The 14,852-nt window shown below is 39.5% G+C and overlaps 1 protein-coding gene across 1 annotated transcript in view; it reads right to left on the reverse strand.

Moving 5' to 3' along the window:
- The window catches only part of HHIP (hedgehog interacting protein), a 115,417-nt gene that overhangs the window by 84,792 nt on the left and 15,773 nt on the right, over positions 1–14,852 (reverse strand). The gene's annotated exons all lie outside the window — the stretch shown is intronic.

Genomic DNA, 14,852 nt, shown 5'->3' on the forward strand with positions numbered 1-14,852 from the left:
GAAGCATGATTAAGTGGGGACAACTATTGGCCCTAAAGTATTTATGCTGAGAACAAATGTCTGTCAGAATTAAATCCTTTGTGTGTGGTGGTTTCAGACTTAAAAAAGATGTGTGCCCTGACGAAAAGCACATATATTCTATTCACCAAATTAAATCTTAGAATGAATATGGTTAATTGATTTATGAGGTTTAAAACAAATACTCCAGAAATCCAAATAGACAACACAGCCTAATAAAATGGAGAATGCATTTACCAGGTTAGTTAAACTCTTTTTCAATGTCCTCTAGTCCAGTTCTGTCTCACACTGGAGGAAAAATGAATTCACATCGTTTCAAAGAAAAATGAAGATGCTGTGGAAACCAAGCCAGGAAAGTTGACTTATTTCAAAATTTTTGCAAGAAAGAGCTATTTCCTGATTAAAACAAATCTCCTGCTTTGAGTGCTTTTGATAATTTTGACATGAAATATTTGGTTTAATATTAGGTAGAGAAGGCTTTTCTACATTTAAAAAAAATTACGAAAGGGTAAAATATGTGTGCTTTGCACAAAATTAAAACAGATTATCTGACTCTGTGTGTGGGATACAGTTCTAATCTATACAGTGCGTGGAATTGAAGCTGGTACTTTGAATCGCCCAGCACACATCTCAGTAATAACAGGGGATGAGGCATACAATTTCAAGGAACACCCACAATGAAAATTATTCTTTCCAAACAGAGAATTGTTTTGGAATATGTTAGGTTAATTGGCGCAGTGGGATTTCTCTCAAAGAAACACAGAGCACTGAAATCCTGACATGTGCAAGTAAAATGATCAAGCCTACTCTCTTCCCCTTTTCAGTTTTTCACATCTAGTCTACTCTAAGGAACTAAGTAAGTGCTAGCTGCTCAGACTCTTTGTGACCCTGTGGACTGTAGCCTGCCAGGCTCCTCTGTCCGGATTCTCCAGGCAAGAATACTGGAGTGGGTAGCCATTCCCTTTTCAAGGGGATCTTCCCAACCCAGGGATCAAACTCAGGTTTCCTGCCTTGCAGGCAGATTCTTTAGACTCTGAGCCACCAGAGAAAGCCCTCTATGCACTGTCAAATTCACTTTTGTAGATTCACATGCAGATAGAAAAGGAGACAGTGTTTTGTTTCGTTCGTTTGTTTTTGCAACTTTAATTTACAGCAGCAAAGACTGATTAGTTAAATGAGGTTCCACTGGCAAAAAGAAAGAAGAAACTCACCGAAGATATCTGCGAATATTCTACTTTGGAGGGTGAATTGCAGGTAATTTAGAAGTAAGGTGATTATTATTTTATGCTTTTGGTCATTATTTTACAATTTAAATAGTTAGAAATTCCCTACAACATTGGCATATCTTCCCTATTAGAAGGACATAGTTATTCCATCATTATTTTAATCTTCCTGACTTAAGAATGGGTTTCCCTGATAGCTCAGTTGGTAAAGAATCCACCTGCAATGCAGGAGACCCCAGTTTGATTCCTGGGTCGGGAAGATCTGCTGGAGAAGGGACAGGCTATCCACTCCAGTATTCTTGGGCTTCCCTTGTGGCTCAGCTTGTAAAGAATCTGCAATGCAGAAGACCTGGGTTCGATGCCTGGGTTGGGAAGATCCCCTGGAGAAGGGAAAGGCTTCCTACTCCAGTATTCTGGCCTAGAGAATTCCATGGACTGTATAGTCCATAGGGTCTCAGAGAGTCAAGACACGATTGAGCAACTTTTACTTTCTAACTTAAGAACACCTTGATTTGGCCTGTTACATTCTAAAATCCAATTATAATTATCCTTTTAAAAAATAATCACCTGACTCCCTTACTCTATTTAAATATGCATCTTTCCCAAGGAGGAACATGTGTGTGAATACACAGTCTCTAAGCTGTGGTTTGGAGAAGGCAATGGCAACCCACTCCAGTACCACTGCCTGGAAACTCCCATGGACGGAGGAGCCTGGTAGGCTGCAGTCCATGGGGTCGCTAAGAGTCAGACATGACTGAGCGACTTTGCTTTCACTTTTCACTTACATGCATTGGAGAAGGAAATGGCAACCCACTCCAGTGTTCTTGCCTGGAGAATCCCAGGGACAGAGGAGCCTGGTGAGCTGCCGTCTCTGGAGTCGCAGAATCGGACACGACTGAAGTGACTTAGCAGCAGCAGCAGCGAGCTGTGGTTACCATTTTTGTGAATTGTCATTTACAACTGGTATAGAATGAGCCCTCTTCATATTGCTACAATTGATAGTTTCCTGTAATTTGCAACTTTTCACTGGAACCAATTAAATGCCCCATGTTGTTAATGTACTGAGGTTTTAAAAATCTACACTTCAAAACTATGAGAAAGAATGTATACATACTCAGTAAACACCATGTGTAAAAATACTTACATTTAATAGGGTAAATTTCTAAATATTCTTCCCAGTATTGATGCAGTGAAAGTTGGAAATGAAAGGAACCTCAGTGATTATTGATCCTCTCATGTTACAAAGGAAAATCTGAGGCTCAGGTGGTCAATGACCTGGCCGTGGGCACAAAGTGCTCAGAGCAGCCCTGGTACCAGGAGTCAATCTTCTTCCCTGTGACCTCCTTCTACTCCTGCCCCACCTCGCCGGCTATCTCTACATGGCTGCTATCAGTCTTGTTTACAAAAGCTTGGGTCAGACTTTGTCACTCTCCTGTTCAAAATCCTCCAGTGATTCCCCTCTTTCATTCACAGTAAAAGTCAAAGACCTTAGGAGAACATGTAAGACTCTCTGTTATCTGAGGCACACCTTCTACCCCACCAACACCACAGTAATCAGATAAGATGCTCTGTGATCTTATCCGATTACTCTCCTCATCACTCAGTTCCACACTCTGTCCTCCCCAGCACACCAACTGCCCGCTTCAAGGTCATGGTTTATCTTTACCATCGAACCCAGGTTTGCAAACTTAGCCCCTGTTATCCCTACACATTAAAGACATTATACTTTCATTAATTGAAACCCAAAGTCTCACTTCATGCTGAGTTATGCAGCTTTTTAAAATTTAACTGGAGTGATGGTGACCTTATGAAGGTGAGTGCACCTATTTGTCAGCATGGTAGGGTGTCCAACGGGCTCTGCAATTTGGGAGACACTACTTGTGCTTCTGTATCAGTACAAAGGAAAAAAATCAGAATAAAGTAGAGTAAACCCCATGCTCTCTGAGCCTGGGCAAGGATGGAGTTCCCAATGCCTGAGTTATGCTGACCACTTTTCTTTACAGTCATTTTCTTAGAAAGTGTTAGAGACTTGCACTGCTTTCTATTTCACTGACTTTTAGAGCTAGAAAAGACCTATGGTATTATTTAGCCTAGTCCTCTGATCTCAAAGATGAGGATGCAGAGATGCCAGAAGGTTAAGCAGATTGCTCCCAGTCATAATCCCACTGGGGCTTCCTAGGTGACTCAGTGGTAAAGAATCCGCCTGCCAATGAAGAAGATGGAAGAGATGCAGGTTCGATCCCTGGGTTGGGAAGATCCCATGCAGAAGGAACGGGCAATCCACTCCAGTATTCTTGCCTGGAGAATCTCCATGGACAGAGGAGCCTGGCAGGCTACAGTCCATGGGGTCAAAAAGAGTCAGGCACAACTCAGTGACTAAGCGCACAGACACACACAACCACTGGCAAACTCTGTGGACAAGAGCGCCGTAGCCACTCAGAGAGCAGTCCTCACGCACACCCAGCTGAGGCGGGATACTACAGGAAAGGGACAAAGCAAGAAACAAAGACATTGACAATTTGATGCTGTCACCCAAAGTTTTAATAATTACTTATAAGAGAAGAAGTGTACCTAGTTAGTCATGCCCATAATACATTTTTTGGTTGTTTTTCTTTCTTTCTTCTGTTTCTTTCCTTTTATGCAGAAGTTTTATATGTACTGACATTTAATCAAAGTCAAAATCGTAAAATACATACACACACACACACAACCTTCCTTTGACAAGGAGACATTGTCTTTAGGTTGCAATTAAGGAACTTAAGCAATTAAGGAACTATGCCAACTATTGGGTAAATCTTTTCTGGAGCTAGCTATTAATACGTTGCTGCAAGTCACAAAATCCTAACAAAGATCAGCCCCAGGGTGGTGTGTGTGGAAACTCTGGGCGTAAATACATTATTAATGTCATGGGGTCAACCTGATCTTCCAAACCCCTGGAGATTTAAACAGAAGCTTTAAGAGTGGTACAGGGTAAAACCACAGACTGGGTAAGAGACAGAATGAGCTTTTGCAACCTCAGGTCACAGGCTTGAGCCCAGTCTTGGCTAGTAATTGATAACTTATGACAGATGTTTGGTGACCTGTGTGTGGAAGGAGTCGGTTCAAGTTTTGTTTCCCTTTTCCTGAACAGGTGTGTTCACATCTACCCACAAAGATGTTTGCACTGTGAAAATCTCATTCCCAAATCTTTCACAGAAAGGCTAAGAATTTAATGGGAATTAAATCCAGCTATCTTTTTATCCTCTTAAGGGTTAGCACTTTTCTCATTTTTTAAAACCTTAAGCAACTTCCCTTCACTCCACGTACACAGTCTTATCTTTAAGGAATTCTTCAGAACAGTTTCAAAGTGTTGGCTAAGGGAAATAGCCTGAGGACAGATGTCATTTTATTCAAGTATGTGATCCATTTGGATCAAAGGTACTTTAGGATAAGAGACTGGTTTAGGACCAGCTTATTAGAATTTTTTAAAAAGAAGAGAATTTAGTTACTCTTAAAGAGATAGAATATTCAATATTTGAATTATTTGTAAGGAACATTTTTCCTCACGAATTCTGTGGCCATATGCAAACCTTCAAGATCCTTTGTCATCATGTTTTATTTTTATATTAGCCTCAAATTTATTGGATTGTTTTATAAGCAGGCTAAATATAATTTCAACTACAAGCAATCATGGAATTAGATCAAATTCATTGATGTTCTCCTTTTCCCTTCTTGTGCTACCACATATATGTATGATAGGGTAGCTAGCACATATTTTTTTGTCTTAAACAAATAATAATCTTTTACAGATATTCTGTGATTTGCCGTTTAGGCCTGTGGAATTACACAACATGTTAAAATGAGTGAATGGAAGAGTTTAAACTTAGTTGTATACAGCATGCCTAGAAAGAGTAAAATGAAAATTCACGAGAAAAAGGAGTCAAATTTTACCTCCTTTTGGATGATAATTCTCACAAGCCACTGTGACCATATGTATTGTCATCTAGTATCACAAAGTCAAGCTGGGGTAGAAAATGACATGATTTAGAAAAAGATTCTCTCAAGTTTTTCTCATTGTAACACATTATACAATGGGCTCAATAAATAGCATCTCCAAAGATGATTTTAATTTCTAGACAGTGACCCAGTTTTCAAAATGTCCTCAGTTTTGGCCACTTTGATATTATGATAATTCAACATAATTGCAGATTTTCAGATTTTTTAAAAAATACCATTAAACTAAATCTCAATTGGTGATTAATATAAACAAATACATTAAAATGAATTATAGTAGTTGATTAAAATATTTACTGTACATAAATATTACATATTATATAAATAGATCTCTCTATATATTTAGTATATAAATGTAAAGATGAAAGAAGTCTGTTAAAAGCCAAGTGCTACATAAACGAACTCCCTAAATTGGTCTTAGGTAGGAAGACACAAATCAAAGAGCAAACATGCTTACAGATTTAGGAAGCTTTCTATAAAATATTGAGCTGATGAGATAGGACAAGGGCTTCCCTCAGCCTGGGATGTGACAAGGAGGAAGCTGTGGTCATTCCATTTATATATTCTTGCACGTGACCTTCAGCACATTTTGTGATAAATTAACAGATGTTTGTTGCATTGTTCAATTTTGAAAGCTTCCTTTAAACTTTCCTCTTCACTGATCTCATATTTTGCCCACCTGTCTCTCTTAGAAAAATATTTTGTTGAGTAATACACTCTTTGTATCATGACATTACATGTTAATTTCAGAGCAACTTTGCCCAACTACTCCCCTACCAAATCCTGAGATTCTAAATCTGGTGGGCAAAAATATGTGCCTTCTTAGTTTTCAGTCTCAGTATATTTCCTTTGCAAATCCTACAATTTATTAACTCTATGGCAGAGTGACACAAACCACGTTCCAAAATAAACACACAAAAAGACCTATATTACTGTAATATCCAGGTTGAGAAAAACTACTCTGAAAGCAGGGAAATGCTGATGAAAGCTTGCTGCCATACTCAGGGCTCAGCTGCTTTGTGCTTAATCATCATTAGGCATGTGCTCTGAGGAACCCCAGACCTGGGAGTTTTTGCATAATGAGGTAGGTAGCAAGGCCTTATACCTAATGCCAGAAGGTGATGATGTAAAAATGAAGACGTTTTCTTCCTCTAGTTATACATTTCAATAACATTCTGGGTTTATCTTTTTGAATGGAAGAAAACACATAACAATATAACTCTTTCCATAGGAGTGCTGTATAATTTTACTGCAAACACTATCATAGAATTTCCATGAAGTACTATCCAATCCCACACTAAGGGGGACTGTGAAATACCACAGAATATAGTTAACTGTGGCCACTGGAGCTTCAGAGTCATTCTGAGGGCTAGGCACCTTTTCCTTACTCTTCTTTTCATGTGAGTATAATAGTTAATATAATAGTATAATAGTTTCATATTAGAGGATGCTGAGAACAGTGAATGCTTACAAGGTATTGATACTTCAGAGTCCTGTGAGATTGAGCACGTAAAGAGGTAGGTGCAACCTTTTAGCATCCCTATTCTACAGATAAAGAAACCAAGCCTAGAGGTTAAACAACCTGCCCAGAGTCAAACCACCAGCATATGGTATGAATGCAGTGACTGGCACCCAAGTCTGTATGCCTGCCATCAGATCTAGGTCCTCAGCCTCCCTGCTGTTATGCAGCCAGGACAAGCAGCACCATGCATGTCTACACCAACTGTCATCCATCTCTGCGTAAATGTGCTCCCCAATCTTTCCCTCTATGCAGTTGGCTGCTGATCAAAAGCACAGGGCAGCAGAGCACCATGGTTGAGAGCATGGTGGCCAGCAACTGCCTGGAAAATTCGGTTCTGCTACTGGCTAGCAGTATTCTCACAGGCAGATTGTTTAACTTCTGGGCCTCAATCACCTCGTCTCTGAAATGGCATAATCATCCCTGCCTCAAGGGGTTACCAGGATTACAGAGGTACTCTATGTAATGGCTTAGCAGAGTAAGTGCTTAAAAGAATAGTGGTTATGATTAGTAAAACGTAAGACTAGAGCGGGCTTCCCAGGTGGCGATAGTGGTAAAGAACCCGCTTGCCAATGCAGGAGATGTAAGAGATGCAGGTTTGATCCCTGGGTCAGGAATACCCCCTGGAGGAATGCATGGCAACCCACTCTAGTATCCTTCCCTGGAGAATCCCATGGACAGAGGAGCCTGCCAGACTGCAGTTCATAGGGTTGCAAAAAGTCAGACACAACTGAAGCGACTTCGCATGCGCACACACATCCTACATCCTTGCTAAAAACATGGCCAGCTTGAAGACTATAATACTGGGAAAGTTTTGGGATGCTTGTGATTTCGCTTTCATTAGATGACAGAGCCACTGTAAAGTCATGCCAACTGATAACTACCGACAGTCCTCTTTTTTCTTCTAGTCAGACACAGAGAGCTGGTGGCTGCCACATACAGATAGATACTTTTGAAAGACAGCAGTGACCTTCTGAAGGGTTCAGATTTCTTGGCTTCTCACTTGTTTTAAATGATTACCACAGGACCTTTGAGATTTATGGGCTCTATTTCCTTTGCCCTTCAAGTCTTAGATAAATATAAAGACATTCATGTAAAAGCTTTCCTCACCTCAGCTGTGAATCATGGGACCTAAAATGTAGGAGAAGGCAGGTCTGTCTCTGTTTAGCTGGAGGGACCCTGTACTCTGAAGTTTCGACTTCAGTAAAAAAATATGATGCATGCTGGAGAGAACTTTATAGATTAAACCAGTTAACACTGGCACACACCATATCTGTATCCATTTATATATATTCAAATGTTTTAAATAGAATTGCGAATGCCAAGATAAAAAAGTAAGAACACCAGAAATGAAATGTACTTAACCAAACAGAAAATTACATTGAGATTATTTCACATGACCAGCGAATTAAAAAAAGATGATTTCTCTGTTGGACATTTATAATAGACTTAAAATGAGATTAGACATTTAAAAATTGGAAACATTTATCACAGAGTGCAGGGCATTTTGATGCAGGATCAGTAACACTCAGTAAAATAAAGATAGTTGGGTTTAATACCATATCATTACTATCTTGATATAAAAAAATCATAGTAGTAAAAATTTTTACTTGCAGATCTACATTTTAATGGTATGGAACCAGAATTTTAAATTACCCCCCAAAAGAAGGTATTTATAAATTTATATCTGAGGGAAGACTTGTCAATGAACTTTCTACCACTTTTAGAATAAATTTATTTCTACCACATTAATTCTCTTTTAGATGGAATTCAGTAATGCCTAATCCAGTAGTTTGATAGGTCAAAAACTTAAAACATATCACATATACAAAAAATTCTAGAATGGCAACTCTTCTATTGCAATATTTATCAAATATATTAAATATATTTTCCTGCTTTATTTCAACTAAACGCACACTTTCTTTCAACCTAAAACATGCTTAAAAGCAGAGCTCTAACAATTTTACCGAGGAAACGTTCGATGGGGACACAGTCGGCACCGCATACGTGTGCATGCACATGAGTGTGCACGTGTGTTCATGCTATGCTTCTGATACCAGTTTTGAACAGGAAACTGCTTCTCACTGATGCTCTGACTCATTTCACTCAGGAAAAAAAACACTAGCATTGCATGCGCTCCTATAAGACCACCAGTTAAAGACAGAGGAAAATGTGAAAGGAAGGGTCTCTGACCAACTTCGGAGAAGTAGGACATCCATCCCAATGGGCTGATGTGCAATGGATTTCACTAGACCTTCGCTGCTCACGATCATGCGTGTGACTTACAAGCATGTGAGATCAGAGGCTGCCTGGCCGGGCCTTGCCCCGGCGCACCCTACCTCTTCTTCCACAATGCTCCTGTGGCTCCCAGGCACCTGGGCCACTGTCTCTCAAGAGACCCAATGTCAATGGGTTCGGTCACCCAGACAATCAGCAGCTTTCAACTGCATGTCCTCTCCTCTCCTGGTAAAAGGACTGCTTCAAAAAGCATCTTTTGAAATGAGGATCCCAGTAGATAGGGAGGGACAGGAGCCCAGGCATACTTGTTCCAATGATCAACAAGTCTTTAGCTCTGTCTGCTGCATGATGTTTGGGTGAGGCCTCTTGGTCCTCTGACCACCCCTGAGAACTGCGTGGGGTTGCAGGTGCAGGCTTGCCTTCACTGTCGTATACACACAGAGCTAAGGCTGATCCTTGGTGGTCAGGGCAAGTTTGTTTAGATTAGACTAGAGTAACTTCCCTCCAGTACTCTTGCCTGGAAAATCCCATTGACAGAGGAGCCTGGTAGGCTGCAGTCCATGAGGTCGCTAGGAGTTGGACACGACTGAGCGACTTCACTTTGGCTTTTCACTTTCATGCCGTGGAGAAGGAAATGGCAACCCACTCCAGTGTTCTTGCCTGGAGAATCCCAGGGGCGGTGGAGCCTGCTGGGCTGCCTTCTATGGGGTCGCACAGAGTCGGACACGTCTGAAGCAACTTAGCAGCAGCAGAGTAACTTCTGGTGTCCTTGTCATTATTTTAACAAGGGTTTGCAGATACAAATAGCAAATTACATTTTATGAAAAGGAATGAGAACATTTTTGCCAACTAGCTGAATACCAAATTCCCAGTGGAACAAAAACAGGAAAATGTAATAGGTGAAGCGACTGTCCAACTCAAATTAATTGCTGAAAAACATTAATGTCATTTTCTAAGACTTTCTATCAAGAATCTCACATGCTGCCAGAGTTAACTAATCTCACTCAAAGTGGACAAATACTATGTGAAGCTCAAATAAGTGACAGAAGGTACAGGACAATGGGGGTTCCCTAGGGGCTCAGCAGTAAAGAGTTGCCTGAGAAGCAGGAGACACGGATTCGATCCCTAGCTAGGGAAGATCCCCTGGAGGAGCGCCTGGCAACCCACTCTGGTACTTCTGCATGAAGAATCCCATGGACAGAGCAGCCTGGCGGGCTACAGTCCATAGGGTCACAAAGAGTCAGACATGAATGAAGTGACTGGGCGTGTACACGCACACACACATCAGTGACAACTAGTGTACAACCATTTGCTCCCAGTGGTTACTTCAGAAATATGACTTGGCCATAGGTGGGCAGAGAAAAAGTGTCTCATTCCTTACTCAACTGATCCAGGGATTTGGCTCAGTCTAGACCAGTGCTTTTCAAATTGGCCCCATGTTGAAATCACCTGGAAAATCTTTAAAAGGGTACCAATGGAGTCCCCACTCCAGATATTCTGATTTAATTTGGGCAGTAGAATGTTCTAACGTTCCCAGTCATCTCTACTGTGCAGCCATTCTTAAGAACCAGTGGTCTATCACCCCCAAGAACTTCAAAGAGATGAGGCTGGGTCTAGTACATCCAGAAGTTCTGACTACGGATTCAGACATAAGATTAATTTAAAGATTTCAAATCACTGTGATCTTGGAATTTCCCTCTTTGGGATACAACAACATCAACAACAAGGTATATGCTCCTTCCCACTCCCACACTCAACACACAAAATGAAGATTTTAAAGTCTGCTCATCAGTTGGTCATTTGAGCCATTTCTCATGGCATCCACATGAATGGTCAGCTTGCACAATGCACTAATGCTAAAAATCTAGCAAACAGCTATTTAGTTTTAAAACTATTTTTTACCTATTCTTGGAAATTTTACAAAGCTCAGTCTTCTAGGATTTGAGCTATTGTGAATGGAATCACCTCTTCCTAAATGAAACCACAGTTTAAATTCATATGGCATAGAATTTACTCTATTAATCCAACTCCACAATTTCTTAGAGCAAAAAGAAGTCAATGCTTTAGTTGGTGCTTTGCAGTTTTGCACATAAATTTTGCTCAGTGAAACTTGGTTATGCTCTCAGGATATTGCAATCTCCTATAATACAGGCAGCACAATCTGGGTGTTAGATACTGGGTTGGCAAAAAGTTCGTTTGTGTTTTTCCACAATGGCTTATTAAAAAATTTATACGAATGTTTTGGCCAAAGCAGTAAAAACCAGACGCCATATTTTTAGCTTTAGTCAAGACCCATTTAGGGAGGTGTTCTCTAAGTTCCCCAAATGACAGGTTCTTTGTTGGTGGTATAAGAATCAGGGCTGGTAGATATTTAAGGACATCAACCAAGTCCAGCTCTTTGCCACAAAAAGGCCAGTCGTTAACCAGGTGACAAAAATCCCTGTCAATTCTGAATTGACCGTTAGCAGAAAAGGAATTCCAAATTCCCTAATACCCAGCACTAGCTTTTAGAAACTCTTATAATCAAGAATTCCTCTTTATGTCTAATTTAATATACTCATATTGGTCATTAATTAATACCATGGGGGGAACCACCACAGTGGCTTGTCCTGCATTTGTTTCAAACCTACCAAGATTGGGTTTAGTATATAGAATTATTATTAATGCTGTGATTAGAATATTTCAGTCAATCCTTTGGTCTGTTAAAACAGCTCTATTCCCTCTCTTAGGATGTTTAAAACTGAAAGAATAGGGAAATGATATGCATAATAATTTATGAAGATTCCTATTTGCATTATTAACACAAAATAATCATTGAAAAACTCAGAAGACTGCCATGAACACACTAATTTTTCACACATCAAGAAGCCTGAAAATTACTGTGAAATGATTGTGATACCGTTTTCATTTCAAAAGTCTCTGAGGGGCACACCACAAAAACCAGTAGTCTAGTCAAATCATGAATGTGTTGGCATCTATTCCATTAAACCAACAGTAGTCACGTCTAAGCCTTCCAATCTGTGACTTGTGACAGCGGTTCCTTGGAGACTGAGATAAAGGCATGCTGTTGCCTGATCTACTTGAGGGGCTACTTGAGGACAAGGATGTGGTCTTAGTACTGACTATACAGCATACATTCAAATTTCCCTGTGATAGGTTCCTATCGTACTGATATCACTAGTGCCAAATACTAAAGGAATCCAAAATATGCACTTTGAAATATGTCATTTTCTGTAACTCTACACATGTATTCTACATATTTCTACATAATGGGTAGAAGAATGGATTTTGAAGTTTATTTTAAGCCTGAGAAACCCTGCAGGTCTCCTAGGAAAGAATGCCCAACAGGGTTCTGCAGAACTCCTAGAGGCCTACAGAACATACGTACTACAGATTGTGACACGGTGCTGTCACAATCTGGCTTGTATTATTTTATTGCATGATAAGATGTCTCAATATCACAGAAGATAAACTTTCATTCATATCCCAATGAATAGGTGTGAATGAAAAGAGAGTCTTAAGTGACTCTAATCAGAAGAAGGGCATTCAAGTTAAATTGAAGTAGAAACAAGAACATCAGTGTAGTGTTTTCCTTTCTGCAACAAAATTTTCCAGTATTCTGAGCCCATTTCTTTCACCTACATTTTATCATACATAAACTTTTAATACCAACATTTTAAGTAAAACGGTATTTGAAAACTATTCTCTCAAATAGCTGAAGATATATTTAAGAGTTAATTGGCAATGTGTATCATGGTGTATGTCCCTCAACTCAGTAATGTTCTACCAGTGAATTTTAAAGAAATTATCCATAATCAGGTTAAATAATATATACAGAAATGATAAACATTATTTACAATGATAAAAAGAAAATACTGGGGTAATCTTAAATATCTCTTAATAAGGAAATTCCATGCTCAAAAGACATAAAAAAAACTAAGTTTTTGAGAAAAGTTTCCAAATCTGGTAACATTCTCATGACATAGTATTAGGTAAAAAATGAAGGCTAAAAAGCTTTTATAAAAGCTTATTTTTATTTTAAAGTTTCCTAGGAAAAAACTATTAGAGAACATATTCTTCTGTGTTTCCAGTTATTAAAACAGACTTGTGTTACTTTTGCAATCAGGAAAAATTAATTTAATATAAAAACTGGAAGAAAGTATATCAAAGTATTAATGGCGATATTCTTTAATTGATAGGATTATAGGTGATGGTTTTTAGAACACTTTCCCCAATGTTTTATTTCATAGAGTGAATGTTTAACTTTTCAAAGTCAGAAAAAAGCTTTCAAGGTCAGGAAAAAAAAAAACTCACTTGTAGTGAGTAATGCATTTGCTGAAGTACCTTTATTCCTTCCTCACGAGGTATCACTGGCAGTGAGTTATTAGAATACATTTCAGAATGTATTTATTGAACTCTGATGTGCAAAACAGTAATGGTTCATTTTAAGAGACTTTGGATTATGTGCTACAAAATGTAATGAAAAATTTTACTGGGAGAAAGTTGAAACTACTGATTTAAACAACTTTTCCAAATCATCTGTGTCTTGGTGCCAAAGCTGTTTTCCTTAAAGGACCAGAAGTACCATTAAGTACTTCTTTTGCACAGTTATGTCCTGGTCAGTCCTGAGTGTTCATTGGAAGGACTGATGTTGAAGCTGAAACTCCAATACTTCGGCCACCTGATGAGAAGAACTGACTTATTGGAAAAGACCCTGATGCTGGGAAAGGTTGAAGATGGGAGGAGAAGGGGACGACAGAGGATGAAATGGTTGGATGGCATCACCGACTCAACGGACACGAGTTTGGGTAAACTCGGGAGTTGGTGATGGACAGGGAGGCCTGGCGTGCTGCAGTCCATGGGGTCGCAAAGAGAAAGAGTCGGACACAACTGAGCGACTGAACTGAACTGAATTGATGCTGCCACAGTGTGACCTTGAGGCTGAGTGGTCCCAACAATAGGCATTCTCTGTACTCTGAGTCATCCTAATTATTTCACATGGTAGATACTGAATAGATAGGTATCAGGAATATATTTATATTTTTTCTTACTGGCTTCTTCTGGTTTTGATGTTCTTACCTTTGAATAGAACTCAAGAAAACAAGAAGGAGCTTATTTATATCATATGAATAGAAGAGTATATACCCTCCTTCGATTTTTTTCCAGTTTAAAATGAGAAAGATAATCAGGTCTCCTCAAATCATACTTAATTTGTTTCATTCTAAGACATTCATGAACTGTTAGATGTCTTAATTTTAGAATGCCATAATTTGCTTATAGCTTACTACTACTAATATTGCATCATTTTACTTTCTTGTGAACAAAGGTCTTGCCAACAAAGGTCCATCTAGTCAAAGCTATGGTTTTTCCTGTATTCATGTATGGATGAGAGAGTTGGACTATAAAGAAAGCTGAGCGCCAAAGAATTGATGCTTTTGAACCGTGGTGTTGGAGAAGACTCTTGAGAGTCCTTTGGACTGCAAGGAGTTCCAACCAGTCCATCCTGAAGGAAATCAGTCCTGAATATTCATTGGAAGGACTGATATTGAAGCTGAGATTCCAATACTTTGGCCACCTGATGCATAGAACTGACTCACTGGAAAAGACCCTGATGCTGGGAAAGATTGAGGGCAAGAGGAGAAGGGGAAGAGAGGATGAGATGGTTGGATGGTATCACTGACTCAATGGACGTGAGTTTGAATAAGTTCCAGGAGTTGGTGATGGACAGGGAAGCCTGGCGTGCTGCAGTCCATGGGGTCACAAAGAGTCAGACACGATTAAGCGACTGAACTGAACTGAACTCTCTTGTGAAGAAAATGTGACAGTATTTGTTTACACACCTATTAGATTATTGAACATGA

Source organism: Bos indicus, chromosome 17 (genome assembly GCF_029378745.1).
Source record: "Bos indicus isolate NIAB-ARS_2022 breed Sahiwal x Tharparkar chromosome 17, NIAB-ARS_B.indTharparkar_mat_pri_1.0, whole genome shotgun sequence".
Lineage (NCBI taxonomy): Eukaryota > Metazoa > Chordata > Mammalia > Artiodactyla > Bovidae > Bos > Bos indicus.